The sequence below is a fragment of the Culex quinquefasciatus genome, chromosome 3, assembly GCF_015732765.1.
Source record: "Culex quinquefasciatus strain JHB chromosome 3, VPISU_Cqui_1.0_pri_paternal, whole genome shotgun sequence".
NCBI lineage: Eukaryota > Metazoa > Arthropoda > Insecta > Diptera > Culicidae > Culex > Culex quinquefasciatus.
In genome coordinates this window covers 2,028,763-2,046,795 of record NC_051863.1, presented here as the reverse complement: position 1 = coordinate 2,046,795, position 18,033 = coordinate 2,028,763, and the positions used below count along the sequence as shown (strand labels likewise).

The window sequence follows — 18,033 nt, the reverse complement described above, 5'->3', positions numbered from 1 at the left end:
AGTTTGAAATGGCCGCTAGGTGGCCAATGGTGTTAGAAATGACAGCTTCCATGTATTTGAATATGGGAGCTCAGGAAAACTCAATTTTTAAGCAATAAAATGATTATTTATGATAAAAGTATTGATTGATTAGGTGCACAAAATGTGTCTAGAATATTATTAAAATAAAAACTGTTCGAAAAATTTGCAGTTGAGATAAGTACACCATTCGGTTCAGCAGGAATTTTGGGCATCAAAAATATATAGTTTTCATATGTTAAGTGTTTTATTTTAGAAGAAAATTAACAAAAAGTATGAAAATCGAGACATTTAGTATGGGAGCTGTCAAATCTCTCACCATCAAAAAGCAGCGTTGAGCTTTCGCTGGATTTGTCTATTCGTAGGACGTCTACGCGGATACTGCCGTGCTGCCACAGCCTACTACGCACTGTTGCACAATGCGATATTGTTCTGTGGGGTAGTGCTTTGAAGGGTGCCATTAGTTAGAAAGAATAACCAAGGTTTGAGTGGTGCAGTGTTGTGTGTTTGTTGGAAATAAATGGGAAATAGATAGTGGTACGATTTGATTGTTGAGAAACTGGTGCATTTCATTGACCGAAGAAAGCCCAAATTGCGTGGTTTAGGTGTACCGACGAGGGGTACAGCAGATGAGCAGAAGAGTTGGTGAGAGAAGTTTCAGCCGCTGAAGGAAAAACGTGAAGCAATTTTCTCCGCTGGTGTGGATGACAGAAGAAAAACCTCCGAGAGACTTGTCGAGCCCAGAGGCATTCGCAGATTGTAGTGACAAGTCGTTCCGGAGTCGGTTCGCGATTGTTAAGTTTTCGTGTGATGTTTTGATTCGTGTCAAAGTGTGTAATCTGTTTGCATTGATTTATTGCTAGTGTCAATAAGGGGCAAGTGTTATGTACATGGGTCGAAAAAGCATCCATCTCTCAGGTGATTGTTGCTTGTGTCAATAGTGTGTCAAACGAAGAAGACGAAGAATAGCGGTTCAGATTGTGGCAGTGTCCAAACAGCAGTCCCGTGGTTGCGAAAAGAATTATTGATCTGGCCACCGCACCGGAGTACGGGAGCACCAGCAGACAGGAGAGTGAGAAGTAGAATATTGTGTCGTGTCGTGTGCTTCCGACAGCGACGATTCCGAACCCGGAGTGTGGGTCGTCGTGTGTTCTCTGAGCCCGAGCGACCGTTTTTGGGATTATCGATCCTGCTGGTGTGCTAGTAACTCCCATATGGATTAGCAAGTTTCACTAGCAACAGCAGCAGCCACCGAAGCAGTTCATTTACGTGCATCGCTAGTAAATGTAAGTAACGTTGGAATTCTAGGGTGCGGCAGCGTCGGAATGTGTGAACCCGACTTCCAGAACTATCAAAAACTGTCAATTTTAATTAAAACATTCACCGTCCTATCATACTGTTGCCCATCGGAACTTACTGCGCTCTGGAATGTCCATGGACACACCGAGTCCAGTGGAATTCCTGCACACATTCCATTCTATCTACCAGTTTTGCCGTCGCAGCCACTTCTACTCCTGCCTGCTGTTACGACGAGGACGGTCGTCCCCCTGGCTTTGACACCACGCGCTGTATAGTAATCGATGTTGAAATCATGCTTGCTTGCGTGTTCTCTCTGTTGACGCTCTCTCTCAGCAGCAGCAGTAGCAGTGCCAACCAAGAGAGAGCCATCCATTCTCTCCGATTGTTTATTTCGTCGGCCAGCCGTTTTCATCGGCGGTCGGTGGGCTCTTGTACGGTATGGATGTGTTGGTAGAACTGCCACCCTCTCCACCACCCCTGTCCATATTCCGCACCGCTTCGTAAGAGTTCCCTTGCAAACGCCGATACGATGGCTCTCAAACCTTTGCTGACAGATTTGGAAGGGTGGTATTCATTAACTATAATTTCAGAAATCAATAATATTTTGCTTACTTTGTATCAATTAACATCATAATATTTACTGTACTGAGTGCTAACAACCTTGAGTTGCATTGATAATTTAATTTTGGTTGACCGCGGTAAATTTTCTTGAAGAACTGTCAAAAATCCACCAAATCATTTACCACATTGATCACACAAAAAACTGTGCTAGAAAAATATCTACCGCGATCAATTTTGACTCCAACGAATTATTTCAAGAAAATTTACCGCGGTTAACCAAAATCAAATTAGCAATACAACTCTGAAAATTGGTGAATGTTAGGAATTGGTAAAAATTGTCGTTATTTGTATGAATTATCTGTATTTTGGGAAGTGATTTTCTGATAAAGATGGAGTCTTCAGCAAAGGTGAAGATCATGTTCATTGATTTCACATATTTTGATGAATATCAATTTATTTGACAAATAGAGCGTAAAACAGTAGAACACTGATATGGTTACCTTTTGCAGACAATCAATAAAAAAATATTTCATTTCTTTATTCATGATACAATAATCAATGCTCTCACTTTTAATATATGTCATTGGAGAATTCATCTCGTAGAAAATGGACTTTTCTAAGTATAATTTGTCTTTTTTCACAACACTGAAATATTTTCAGAAGTTGTGAACAATATATAAACTACAAGCCATTTGAATGACAAAAGTGTCTAAAAATGCATTATACATCTGGCCAGTTGTTTTGCAATCATTAGTTTTTAAAATGTCGAAGTATTGACAGTTTTTTTTTCGCCGAAAAAAAATACGTTTTGTATTTCAAATTGTTTCCAATTCATTAGAGTTCTTATTCCATTGAAATTTTTATGTTTTATGAAGAAATATTTTTTTGCCCCCTGATTTTTCGGACCGAATTTGAAAGGGGGAGGGGATGAGGGGATGATTTTTTTTATTTTTTTTTATATGTTTTAGGGGAGAGGAAATTTTTGCGCAATATGCCAAATCTGGTACCAAAGTGTGATTAAAAAAATAGCATTCTTGGAAAAGTCTTAAATATTGTCAATTTTTAGAAAATGTTCAGTTTTTTTGCATTTTAAAAATCCCTAATGAATGAAATCAATCGTGTACAACATATTTTTAAAAGTCTCAGAAATTTTTTTTTTTTTTTTTTGCAATTCCGTTATGAAATTACATGTTTTTCCTGCCATTCTTGAAAGACGAAAAACATGCTTTTCAAAACAAAAAAATGCTTTAGTGCGGGGGAAACTTCACTAGATTTACAGGCGTTGCCATTCCGGTTTTGTTTTAAGAATGTTAAAACAGACGCTTTATTTTTCAATTCCTTTTTTTAAACCTGGAATCAAGACGCTTCAAAAACTTGTGACAGGGAAACATTATTGCAATATTCAATTAATACTAGGTTGGAACAGTCGTTAAATAAACTATACGCATGGAAAACGTTTCACTTAAAAACATATTCAAATGTTGTTATCGGGATTGCAAAAAATGTTGAATGGGAACTCGGTGCAAAATTATACCTTTTCAGCACTCGTCGTGTTTATCTAACTTGGCAGAGCCTCGTGCTGAAAAATCTACTTGTTGCACCTTGGTGCATAAACCATTATTTGACTTTGTTGTTCAGCTAGTTGCTGAGTTACTTTAGCTTCAATGTTGTGAAAAATTAGTTTTTCTCATTGTCATCTAATCACTCTTCAGTTTTCAACTCGTGATATCTTGAAAAGTATTGGTTCGATTTTTGAATTGAAATTATAAACTTTCTGATATTTACTGTTAAAATAATTTTAAAATTTTAGAATCAAGATAAAATATTTGAAAGGGCTATTCAACATTTTACGTTGTTGGATACCCATACATTTCAATGAAAGTGTTTGAGTACCTAGAGGAAATTTTCGTATGTTTGGCAGGTTTAGCACTCGCTTTTAACTCCATCCAATTTGCTGATTTTCACTATTTAAACAAATTATTATGCATTTTTTTTTTATAGAAACTTGATTGCTCACTTCTTATTAAGCTATTGATTACTCAATTTTAGTTGAAAACGCTTTAATGAGCTGTAATTGAAAAGTGCTGACAGAGCAACATTAGAGGCACGCTGGAATTAGATGCTGTTCCCTTACTGTATTTGTATACAGCAAATCGAAGAAAAAGTGTTTAGTAGTAGCTTTTCAAGTCTGAGAAAGTTTTGTTTCAATAAGTTACTTTAAATAAATTATCGTCGACTATCGCTGATTACTTTTCGCCGATAGAATAATCGCAGTTCGATAACAATATTATTATCATTAATAACATTAACTTTTAAGTTTTTGGGCATTTTTGACAACCCTGTTATGGCAATATAAAAAATCACCCAATAATGCAAAAAAAGGAAAACATTGTAGAACAGACAAACAACCATTCGAAAAAGATCAACTGCAAGAAGCTGGACTGGAAGTTTTTGTTTAGAATAAATTTAAAAATAATGTAACACGCTAGTTGGGAATAATGCTGAATTTTGTGGTATTTTTATTTACAAAAATATTTTACTTTGAGTTAGTGGAAAATGCTTTTTTGGATCAGTTCAGGTAGCTGAAGAGGCCAGCTATAGTTTCGTTTTTATAGTTTTGGTTCAGATTAAAAAATTTCAACGTCTAAGTGCATACCGTCCTTAAATTTAAAATGCAATCCGCGAGTCTGCCTCTCTTTGTGTTTGATATATTTATTTTGCTTTTTCTACACTCCGTTTTGTTCGCCTTCTCCTCTTCCACTACCTCTCTCACTGCTGCTGTTTGTGTGTGATTTTTATTCCTAGGCCGCGGGTATTGATTAGGGAGTGTTGCATAGCAGCAGCAGCAGCTTAAGGCCTAGCATTGCATTGCACTGCAGCTGAACCGAGGTTTGGTCTTGGGCGTAGGTGGACGACCAAGGCGAGGCACTCGGAGAACGGTCTCACGAAGCAGCTGATTTGTGTGTAACATCATGATTATCTCTGTGGCTCTGTTTAGTTGCTCTCCTTTCGGGGTTTCGCCCTCTTGTTTGCGGAGCAGACTCACACTTTTATTCGTCATAAATAAAATGCTCTTCGTTTTGGGGCCGAGTTTGTGGGTCGTAGGTCTGTTTGCCAAAGGGAACCCAGATAGGAGGACCTGACCACACTATTTTGTACGAGGAAGAATAATAAACCCTTGTTTTTTTTGGTTTGGTCCATAGAAAGTCGTAATTGCGTAATAGTTTGTCTGGGAATTCGATCAACGCTGCCGTGGTTGTTCTGTGTCGCAGTGTTGGAAGAGATAACACACGGAGGGGGGTTCGATGTCTGGCCCTGATGGCCACACTGCGCCGCAGATTGGGGTCGTAAAAGTTGTGGCGGTAGGGTCGTTTGTTGGGCTTAGTTTATGGCTGCCAGATTTAGATACACGGCGAGGCGTAATTTGCTGAACGGTTGGTTAGATCAATTAACAACGCTGGGCCATGTAACCGGAAGTGGGAGCTCTGGGTGACCGATTTGGGCTACTATCGGTATTAGTGATTTGAGATACAAGCTCATTTTCGGGGATTAAGCTTTGGACTCATACAGTTTAGCCCGCCAATGGATGGCCAAAGGTCAAAATTGAACAATTCTAACGTTTAAGATGGCTTTACTCTCTGATGATTATCAGTAAGAATCATGAAATTATAGAAATTTCTATCAGTTTTAATTTTCTGTAATTATATTATGTAGAACGGTTGCATTGCAAGAAGCGCGTACTGAAAAGAACTGTATCAGCATAATCAAAATCTAGTTCAAACTATACTTTCCTATAATTTCACTACCGACCAGCGGGCTACTACTCCCTGCTAGGACAATTCATCACCGCTCCGGATGCTACCGTATGTCCGAGGCAATTAGGACCGTACAAATAAAAAGTAACGTTTCATGCTTCCGGAACTGGGCAGCAATATTGACCCGGCCCAACGTACACACACACACTTCCCAGTTGGTGGTGGCCCAGTGCCCATCAGTCAGAGGACCATCATAAGTCACCCGATGGATGCTGTTGTGGGATGGATCTCCGCATCGGTTCATCTGGAAAGCAGGGAGAAAAAGTCATAACAGGCTGATGTTGTTGTAGTTTGCTCCAAGTAGCACAGTACAAAAGACTAAAATTTAGAAATTCTATAATTTTTTGAAGCCGTTTTAAATCTAGATATAGTTTAATTTCTGACCATTTTGTTACATACTTTTTACTCATTTTTTTAACTGTTCACCCTGCGTCCGATGATAGTTGATGTTCGGTTGATGGTTCGCAACGTCCTACACGCAAACCCATACGTGTGAGGAAATGATGAAACGTGTCGATGATGCTGAATTGGCAGAAAAAAAAACTCGAAACAAAAAGGCCAGGTTGCAGTGTTTTGTGCGGGAGTGGCGGCAACACCTTTTGCTGGGCTGGAACTCGGGTTGGGTTTACTTTTTTTTCGTTCATTCATCCAACTCATGATAGCAGTTTCATATCACGTTTTTATGAGACTTCAGCGCGAGTGATCTTTTGGCTGGGAGAAGGATTTTGTGTTGTTTTTAAACTTAAGCTGTTTACAACTAGAAAAATAAAAAAGTTTTTTTTATGTCGATTATTTTTATTTGTTTGCCATCCTTTTAATAAACATATTTTAAATTTTATTTTTTTAACATTCTTTTTTTTCGAATTTTAGGTTCAAAAATACTGTTCCAATATATTGAAGAAATCCGCTCTCATAAGTGCGCGCTGAATACTTCTACTGTTCAGCACTTGTATCTAGCAACACTGTTTAAAATGAGGACTACTTAAGTGACTTAAATGATGTGAGTTGCGAACTTCGGGAGCTTTTACAATCAAAATGTTTGGTCCATATGCAAAACCATAGTTGTAAGCTTGAGTTTGATTGGTGTCAGCTTTTTTAGTCATTATTTTGTTTAAAATATAAGAAGTATTATTTAAAAGTAACAACAGTCAAAACTTTTATTGTTTGCTCTTTGAGTGTTTTAAAAAATCCCGACTCATGTCAGTTTCAAGAAAACCCAACAAACAAAAAATTAAAATTTTGTTTTTAGGACCTTAAAAAACTCTAGGTATGTACTTCAGGAGAGAACCCACAGCATAAAAAACAATTTTAATATTACATCTGGGAAGGGATACATCTTTTATGTTAGAAACAATGTGTAATTTTACCTCTCAAAACCAGTGATCCCCGTGCACCGCGTTCAACTGCGTTCTCTGTTTTCTGTACTCGATCAAACACCAGCACCGCGTGTGCACGCGTACAAGCAAACTTAAACTCTCCCGTGTACAGTCTGTACGCGCACACGAACCTCGAGTTTAAAACCGAACCTTGCACCCCGGGTACAAACCCCGTGCAAGCCGACGACGCAGAAAAGAGACAAAAATATTTCCCTCACGCTCCCTCTGCTGTAAAGTGGTGTTTCATTCTCCGCTGCAGTCACACTACAGTGTTTGCCACAGAGAGAGTGAGAAGCAGTCATTTTTTCGTCTCTTTACACGCTCTTCGCTCGCACGGCGTTGTACCCGAGGTGTGCACCCCGTGTTTACACCGCGTGTAAACTTGAGTGCGCCGTGCGGGGAGAACACGAACATGGCAGCCTGGTGTGTTTGAGGTTCATCTGCACTGAAAACTTGTACGGCGTGTACGGCGTGCGCGCGTTTCGGGAAGACTGCTCAAAACTATGAAGCCATTGGGTGTCATTGGTTCACCAATACAAGTCTTCATCCAATCTTAGCAGCTGTCCATACAAAAATGGCACGTAAATATTCGAAAATCTGTAACTTTTGCAGGAATTTTCTTCCAAAGATATCAAGAAAAGTTGTAAGTATTGATGAGGACTATTCAAAAAAAGATACAATCTTTAAAGATTTTAGCAAAGCCAAAACACAATTTCCCAAAATCCGTACTTTTTTTTATTTTTAAGATTTTTTGATATGAGCAATACTCTACGAAATCGGTCTTTTTTTTGGTATGCCCAAAGAAGCCATTTTGCATCATTAGTTTGTCCATATAATTTTCCATACAAATTTGGCAGCTGTCCATACAAAAACAATGCATAAAAATTCAAAAATCTGTATCTTTTGATCGATTTGATGTCTTGCGCAAAGCTGTAGATAAGAATACGTATTACACTGAAAAAATGATATACGGTCAAATAATTTTTGGTGATTTTTTATTTAAGAGCAATTCCAGCTCAAATCAGGAATTTTTCTGGTACTTTTGTACCCGACCCTCTCCGATTTCAATGAAAGTTTTTAGACATATTATCCTAGGCCTATATAAGCCATTTTTGTGTATATGGAGCCAATAGTACTCGAAAATAACATTTGAGAAGGGCGTAAGGTATTTAAATATTTTTGTATTTTGCAATTTAAAAATTACTGTGTCTCGAAGCCATTGCGTCGTATCAAAAAGTGGTCCAAGACAAACTTGTAGGAAATTGGATGGGCTTTCTGAAAAAAATACACTGAAACAAAAATACATGTCCAATCTTGGGAAGATACAGCGGTTTTAAAAATAAAAATGATGAAAAAATGGGTTTTTTGGTGGTTTTTGGCAATTTCTATATGACAGACTTGGTTTTTCAGTCTCGTAAATATTTTTACCGGAAAGCTCGTCCAATTTCCCATAAGTTTGACAGCTTTTTGATTTGACTCGTTTTGATATTTACGTAAGCTAATTTATTATCCAGGTTTCTACCACACTGAAAAAAATATTCTCTTTCCAGTTATTAACAATGTAATTAAGCTTATAACTGTAAGCCCTTACATCCAATTGAAATGCTGTCAAAGGCAAACTTATGGGAAATTGGACGAGCTTTCCGGTAAAAATATTTACGAGACTGAAAAACCAAGTCTGTCATATAGAAATTGCCAAAACCACCAAAAACCCATTTTTCATCATTTTTATTTTAAAACCGCTGTATCTTCCCAAGGATTGGACATAGGACAATGGTCAATATGGAGACTTTTATGTAAAATTGTCTGGGGAACCGATTCCCACTATGGGTTTTTTTAAAATTTTGACGTTTAGACCACTTTTCAAAAAAACAGTTTTAGTAAATGATTTTTGTATTTTTTTAGGAGAGACATACTATCCTGCATTTTTCGTCAGTCTTTTGGTAACATCTAAGGCTATTTCCTCAAAAATTTTGAACGAAAAAAAATCGTGACAACACCTTTAAATTTAAGCTTTAGACTTAAAAATCAAAAAATCTCATAGAAGTGGCGTGTATTTTTGTTTCAGTGTATTTTTTTCAGAAAGCCCATCCAATTTCCTACAAGTTTGTCTTGGACCACTTTTTGATACGACGCTATGGCTTCGAGACACAGTAATTTTTAAATTGCAAAATACAAAAATATTTAAATACCTTACGCCCTTCTCAAATGTTATTTTCGAGTACTATTGGCTCCATATACACAAAAATGGCTTATATAGGCCTAGGATAACATGTCTAAAAACTTTCATTGAAATCGGAGAGGGTCGGGTACAAAAGTACCAGAAAAATTCCTGATTTGAGCTGGAATTGCTCTTAACTTTTTGTCACTAAAACTTGATTTGCAAAAAAACACTATTTTTATTTTTTTTATTTGTTGTTATGTTTTAGAGGACATCAAATGCCAACTTTTCAGAAATTTCCAGGTTGTGCAAAAAATCGTTGATCGAGTTATGATTTTTTTAATCAATACTATTTTTTTTCGAAAAATCGAAATATTGGTCGCGAAAATTTTTCAACATCATTTTTCGATGTAAAATAAAATCTGCAATCAAAAAGTACTTAAGTGAAATTTTGATAAGAGCCACTGTTTTCAAGTTAAGGCCATTTTGAGGTAACTTTTTTGACAATAGTCGCAGTTTTTCATTTTTTAAATTAGTGCACATGTTGCCTACTTATGAAAAAAAATGTTTTTTTTTTGTAAACCTGAGGAAATTCTCTATATTTTGCTTTTTGGAACTTTGTTGATACGACCCTTAGTTGCTGAGATATTGCCATGCAAAGGTTTAAAAACATGAAAATTGATGTTTTCCAAAACTCACCCAAACAACCCACAATTTTCTATCGTCGATATCTCAGCAACTAATGATCTGATTTACAATGTTAAAATATGTAACATTCGTGAAATTTTCCTATCTTTTGGAAATCAAGATTAGCATTTCAAAAGTGCCAAATATTCAATATGACGCCATTTTAAAATATTAGTCTTGGTTTTAAAATTTTGAAAACATTTTTTTCGAAAAGATCGGAATACTTCACGAATGTTTCATATTTTAATATTGTTAATCGGACCATAAGTTGCTGAGTTATCGACGTTAGAAAATTGTGGTTTTTTTTTTGGGTGAGACTTAGAAAACATCAATTTTCCTGTTTTTTAACACTTGCATGGCAATATCTCAGCAACTAAGGGTCGTATCAACAAAATTCAAAAAAGCAAAATATAGAGAATTTTCTCAGCTCTTCAAAAATATTTTTTTAAGAGTGGGCAAACATGTGCACTAAGTTTAAAAAATTATCAAAATTTCACTAAAGTACTTTTTGATTGCAAATTTGATTTTACCTCGAAAAATGAAGTTGAAAAATTTTTGCGACCAATACTTCTATTTAAAAAAAAATCAGTATCGGTTAAAAAAATCATAAAACGAATGACCGAAATCTGAGAGAACTGCTCATATCTAGATAAAATTTTCAAAACAACCGTTCCTATGAAGATAGGACTTTTTGAAATTTTAATCTTGATATGTTTTAGGGGTCCAAAATTGCCTAAGAGACATTGAAGAGTGGACTTCTGGTTGCAGAGATATTGTGGCTTAAAAAGAATCAAGAAAATTGATGTTTTCTTAGTCTAATTTAAAAAATATTGTTTTCAAAGAGATCAAAAACTTCACCTGAAATTATAAAAATTTCCAAAGGGCGTTGCTTTCACTGAAATTTTTTTTTCTCTTTTCAATTTGCAGAGGTTCTTAACTTCTAAAAAGCTTGCAAAACTGTCTACATTGCATTGAATCATACGTTCTGATAATATAAAATATTCTCATAAACTTGTGTTGGTTGATTTTTGGGATTTCAACGTTAAAAAAATAAATTAAACTTTTGAAAAAGTTGTTTATACTTTTGAAATGACGCAAAATACCCGGCCCATTTGGGGCCAATCCGCCGCCGAGCGGATCTTCAAAGTCTCCTAATTTCGTCAAATCCTCGGGTGCCACTTTAACGCTTCGACGAAAAAGCGCCAAACTAATCCTGTCGAAGCAAACGCTCTTCCCATAATCATAAATTCATTTGAATAATGGCTCCCATCGCTCTCTTTCTTTCTTCAACTGAAGAGCTCCTCTTTTTCTTTTTTTGCTCGACTCACAAATCCGGCTAGAAACGACTCCGACGGGGGGTTCGCAGCTAAGCCGAGTTTGTTTTGATTTAGGATTCGTGCCAATTTCGTCAGCGGGAATCACATTTTCCGTCCGTCCGCGTTGCGAGCTCTCCAATTTTTCGGACAATTAACATTCGTCCTTTCCGACAATGTCCGGTCCTGAGAAGGAATGAGTCCAACGGCGCGCAAAATCGAGGCAATAAATATTAATTCAAAAAAGTGTCCAGCAAGCCAGCCATTTGCAGTTCCCCTTCGCCCCCCCTGGATTCGGCCATTATTATGTAAATTCTTCTTGATGATGTCGCTGGAACCTCTCCCGTATTAGTAGTGTCGGTTATCGTCACCGTCGTCGTCTCGTGCTGTGAGACTCTCCCCTTATTCTGAACCGCTCTTGACAGCTATACAGAGTCTCGTGGTGACGAAAGGAATGATAATCATATTTCCGGTGGACGACGAGCTCAGCTCCAGACAACTGCGGACTTGGATGAGAATGCAGTGAGACCGGAAGTGGGATGGAAATTCAACCGATTTCGAGTCTGCACATATACGGAGAAATGGTCTGGCTGGTGTCCGGAATGGAAGATTTTATTGGTTCAGATGAATCCTGAAACCACACAACTCGGTTGGATATCCGATTCATTGTCATCTCGAAGTATGTAAAACTAGATCTGGAACTTTATATTGGAATGCTGCATTGTTGATGAGGATGCACATAATTGCATTGTACCACAATTTGATGAAATATTCGACCTGCGGTATGCATTCCTTTGATTCATTTAAGATGAAATCGATCCGAATCCTCCCCAAAACCACGACCTCTGTATTCCCTCTGCTCCATCTATCGATTTTCCCGGGAATCCTTCAGCCTTCAGGAACCAATCGAGGCCACTGTGCCACAACCGTGATTGTCCTTTCGCTCAACCGTCAACGTCCGGATATACTGCCGGTCCCCGCATGATTGCCACACGATGCCGAAAAGTCAATAAGAATCGCTCCCGGGAGCCAAAGCCAAAGCACGGTCAACGGTTTCACTTTCAGGCTTGCAAGTCGTAGGACGGACTCGCCGAGGTAAAGCTCAACCAACATCAGCTGAATTATTTATACTCTGTTTGGTTTGCCAGCCCCCGCTCTGTCCTTCCCTCTCCTCCCCGGACACACAGAGTTGTTCAAAGCAGAAGCAGCAGTGCATTACTTCGACATCGGGATTGGAAGAAGCGGGTCACCAGAGACATTACTGCACTTTATCTTCCCTCTCGACCCGTGGCCTCCCACCGAAACTCGTCGGTCGAAGGAATCTCGATTGCAATTTTGCCAAATACTCTCTCGGAGATTCTTGCGAACCCCCGTGTTGGAAAAGTTTGTCTGGTTAACTGCCACTGCTGGCTGGTTGGCTTGCTGGAAAGTAGGACAAAATTTATGGTCTCTTCTCTCGTTGCCCTGTGCTGTCACACACTCCGAGGACGTCGAATCTGTACCGACTGTGCAGACTGCAATATGTGTTTGCTTGCTCTCGCTGCGACTGACTGTGGAAAAGTTACAGCTAAAGTCATTTTGTCGCTATATGGACCGTGGAGCAGCACAGCACAGCACAGCACATACGACGAGCCCAGATCGAATCGTTGCAAGTTCGCAAAAAGGAGACACGTCGATTGCGACATCTAATGGTCTTAATGAGAATTTTTGCCCTGACGCTTGATTGACACTACACCATTTGCTGGCGGATACAAATTGAGAGGTGCAAAACTTACTCGACCCGAATCGTTAAAGTTTGTTGAAATGAAATGAACGAAGTAGTAAAATCGATTACGTGAGCAAAAGTAACAACACCGAAAGCACCCAATCAGCGAACTTATTTGTGGAAGCACGACCCGAGCAGACGGAAATAACTTGGGAAGGTCAGTTTTTGATATTTTGAGAAGATCGAAATATGTTAATGGGATGATCGGATTAGTTGTTAAAATAACAAAAATCAATAACAAAGATTTGTTCGAAGAATAACTTAAACTGTTATTATGTTGTTATTGCAATAACAAACCAATAACACAGAAGGAATCATGAAGGAATAACAAGATTTGTTATTTTGTGCGAAGAGCTGGAGCAGCATAATAACAAAAAATGTTATTGAACTGGTTTGTGTCGATAACAAAAAAAGTTATTGTTTTGGTTTATTTGTAATTTGCAAATAAACCTGCAGTTGCCATAACTCCTCTGTACTAGTCAGGGCTGCAGAGTCGGGTACCTCCAAGCGACTTTGAATCCATACTTTGAAGACAGCTCCGACTCTGGATGCAGGATATGACGTCAACGACGACTTCAGCTCTCCAAAAATACACGACTTCACAGATTCCGACTTCAAGTAAAAGTTGCTGAAAATTTGCTGAATCCGATGCAGTCTCCGATGTCTCACTTCAGCTAAAACTTCAATGTCAGCTCCGACTTCCTGGCTCTGTGAAAATAATAACAGTTTTTGTTATTCACACTTCAAAAATTCTCAATAAATAAATAATTCCGTTAGGGAATATAACAAAATTAAAAAAAAAAAAAGTCTCAAAAGTTAATTTTATCGGATTAATTTTAGCTTGAAACCCCATTTCATGGTAAAATAAATGACCCCGATGAAATTGGTCAAAATTATTTTATAGTTCTAGCCAATTTTAGTAAAATCCCTTAGATGGTATATCAAATAATTAAAAAAATCAACTTTCAAAATTTCAACTTTTTAGAATAATTTTGGCTTAAGGACCCCATTTCATGGCCAAAATAATGACCCTGACGAAATTGGTCAATATTATCCCATAGTTCTAACCATTTGAAACAAAGTCCTTTAGGGGGTATATCAAATAATTTAAAAAATCAACTTCCAAAATTTCAATTTTTTAGAATAATTTTAGCTTAAGGACCCCATTTCATGGCCAAAATAATGACCCTGACAAAATTGGTCAAAATTATCCCATAGTTCTAATAATTTTAAACAAAGTCCTTTAGGGGGTATATCAAATAATTAAAAAAATCAACTTTCAAAATTTCAACTTTTCAGAATAATTTTAGCTTAAGGACCCCATTTCATGGCCAAAATAACGACCTAGACGAAATTGGTCAAAATTATCCCATAGTTCTAACCATTTTATACAAAGTCCTTTAGGGGGTATATCAAATAATTTAAAAAATCAACTTCCAAAATTTAAATTTTTTAGAATAATTTTAGCTTAAGGACCCCATTTCATGGCCAAAATAATGACCCTGACAAAATTGGTCAAAATTATCCCATAGTTCTAATAATTTTAAACAAAGTCCTTAGGGGGTATATCAAATAATACAAAAAATCAACTTTCAAAATTTCAACTTTTCAGAATAATTTTAGCTTAAGGACCCCATTTCATGGCCAAAATAACGACCTAGACGAAATTGGTCAAAATTATCCCATAGTTCCATAGTTCTAGCCAATTTTAGCAAAGTCCCTTAGGGGGTATATCAAATAATTAAAAAAATCAGCTCCCAAAATTTCAAATTTTAAGAATAATTTTAGCCTAAGGACCCCATTTCATGGCCAAAATAATGACCCCGACGAAATTAGACAAAATTATACCAAAGATCTAAACATAGGGGAACAGCATCTAATTTCAGCGTGCCTCTAATGTTGGCAGGTCAGAACTTTGACATTCAATTAAAGCTAATTAAAAGCGTTTTCAACTGAAATCGAGTGATAAATAGCTCAATGAGAAGTGAGCAAGCAAGTTTCTATCAAAAGTTTTGCAAAATTAGTTGTTTAAATAGTGAAAATCAGCAATTTGGATGGAGTTAGGAGCGAGTGCTTAACCTGCCAAACATACGAGAATTTCCCCTATTTAACAAATGAAAAAATAATAACAGATTGTGTTATGGACACTTAGAAACATTTCCGTTTGTGCGATTTATGGTAATTTTATTTCTAAGTCAGAATACCAACCGAATAATAAATCTTGTTATTAGGAGAGTTTTTGAAATGTATAACATTTCCTTTTATTAGCGTGTTATTAAAAAATTTCAATATAATATCACTTCAATACCAAATATTGTTATTTTATCAGAAACTGTTATTATTTTTTCTTCTTGAAGTTGAAGTTCAGGATAAAATAATAACACTTTTTGTTATTTTAACAGGATTTGTTATTAAAATATTATTAATTTTGTTATTACCGTCTGCCCGGGGAGGGAGATTGATAAGCAAACAGCGAGACTCTTCCTGGAATGTGTACTTTGTCTCTGCCGCAGCGAAATCTGTGCAAATTAATCATTCATTGAACTCGTTCTGGCTGGCTGGCTTTCGATTTCAGTGGAGCTGCGAAAATTAAACAGCGGATTTGTGCTGACTTTGAAGTCGTGTGAATTCCTGGGACATGTATTCAAAATTCTGGGTAGGAAAACTACGATTGGATAAACAACAATATGGGTTGGTGTCAATGTTCCAAAAATAGTCGTCACAAAAAAATTGTTTATGAATTTTAATCAAAACAAACAAATTGGTTTATTTTAATCTCTGTGACGTAACTTTCTGAAAATGTGCAATAAAAGATTACTTCCCACCCAGAATTAAAACAATCATAATATTTTCTTAATGGACACCCACAGCAAAAAATGAATCAAAATCTGTCATAGTGGATTTGCTTTAAAAATGCAGTCCTCACCAATACTCATATATTCTGACCTGGTTTAGCCACTCACATGAAAAATAATCCCGAAACATGTAATTAATTATCAAGCGCTATCAAAAAAACTGACTTAATCTACCTAAGTGGTTGGTGCCTTCCTCACTCTTTACCAACTATTGGTGATTCGATGGGTTTGGACACTAATTTCATCTAGTTTTTTCTTAAAATCCGCCAAAAAAAAGTACACAAATATCACTTAAGCGGACTTTTTGGACTCGTTGCGATTACCTAACCAACGGTGGGTTGGGTTATGGATCCGGACATAGTTTGCATACATTCAAGTGAGATACGGCCTCAAAAAAGTACATAAATATCACTTAAGTGGTCATAACTCGAGACAGGGTGGCCAAAACTTCAATGTTTTGGACTTGTTGAAAAGGTCTTGCAATTACTTAACCAACGGTGGGTTGGATTATGGATCCGGATATAGTTTTAGTACATTTAAGTGAGGTACGGCCTCAAAAAAGTACATAAATATCATTTAAGCGGTCATAACTCGAGACATGGTTGCCAGAACTTCAATGTTTTGGACTCGTTGGAAAGGTTTTGCGATTGCCTAACCAACGATGTATAACATTACGATATTTGAATCGATTACCGGTCACAAAAACACATTTTTATACATAACGTTTGAACTACATATCGAAACTTTATATAAATCAATAGTTACGTATGGGACCTTAAACTCAGTGGGAATTTTGGTCACATACACACACACATACATTTGTTCAGTTTTTGATTCTTAGTCGATAGGTATACATGAAGGCAGGTCTACGAGCTTTCTGTGAAAAGTTCAGTTTTAGAGCAGGATTATAGCCTTACCTCAGTGCACAGTGTTCGGAATGGCAAAATTAAGTGGAATAAATTGATAACTCCTTTATTTGACGTCCTAGCCAAATTGTGTCTTCGGAAGAGTTGTTGTACTTGATAAGGGCTATCTTTTGAAGTTATTGACATACAGGGTGACGACCTTCTAGGGTGTCAACCAAAAACTAACTTTGTTGGATGACGTTGTATGGCTTTGGTGTCTTCGGCAAAGTTGTAGAGGGGAAAATTTCATGAAAGTTTGTCGAAGGCGCCAAGTTTGTAGCTCTTAATCTACTCGAGATAAACGCCATTAATGCAAAAACGGTCCAAAAAACACTTTTTTGGTGATAACTCAAAATGTTAGCATTTTAGCGGCCTACTATGCTCTGAAGAGTTGTTTATGACATAAAATTACGCATTTTTAAGTGATTTTGAGCCTATTTTCAAGTTGCTATATTTTCAAAATGGCGCATTTTGTCGCAAAACCGAACAATGCACCTGAAAGTACACATTTTCAACTGCATTTCCTGAAAATATCTCCGTGTCTATCGGTGTCTATTTTAAGATATCTCAACTTGAATTTAATGGTTTTAATCAATTTATTATAATTTTTAAGCGGAATCTTATTGAAAACATGGTAATAATCGGTAATTAGAAGGGTAAATTGATCGATTTTTATGGAAAATACATTATTTATGCTTAAAATTATGACACACATTCTAAAATTGTGAAAAACATGTTTAGCCCAAAAAAGTGTAGGTTAAAATTTTAAATAATTGTTCGTATTTAAAATTAAGTATTTACGTTTATATTTGGTCACTTTAGAAAGGTTGTCGTACTTTTTCATAGAAAAGTATTTTCCATAAAATCTATCAATTTACGCTTCTATTTACCGATTATTACCATGTTTTCAATAAGATTCCGCTTAAAAATTATAATAAATTGATTAAAAACCATTAAATTCAAGTTGAGATATCTTAAAATAGACACCGATAGACACGGAGATATTTTCAGGAAATGCAGTTGAAAATGTGTACTTTCAGGTGCATTGTTCGGTTTTGCGCCAAAATGCGCCATTTTGAAAATATAGCAACTTGAAAATAGGCTCAAAATCACTTAAAAATGAATATAATTCCTTAATAAAGGCTCAAAACATTTTGCGGTCTTCGGCAAAGATGCGTAATTTTATGTCATAAACAACTCTTCAGAACATAGTAGGCCGCTAAAATGCTAACATTTTGAGTTATCACCAAAAAAGTGTTTTTTGGACCGTTTTTGCAT

At 36.7% G+C, this 18,033-nt stretch overlaps 1 protein-coding gene across 10 annotated transcripts in view; it reads left to right on the top strand.

Moving 5' to 3' along the window:
- Positions 1-18,033, top strand: part of LOC6040515 (uncharacterized protein CG43867) — a 308,521-nt gene that overhangs the window by 379 nt on the left and 290,109 nt on the right. For 6 of the 10 annotated variants that reach the window (XM_038263965.1, XM_038263959.1, XM_038263958.1 and 3 more), the window contains exon 1: positions 367-1,304. The gene's annotated coding sequence lies outside the window, so the exon portion shown is untranslated. Of the gene's footprint in view, positions 1-366; positions 1,305-18,033 lie in introns of those variants that run through there. The other 4 variants (XM_038263956.1, XM_038263957.1, XM_038263966.1 and 1 more) reach the window with 2 other exon arrangements.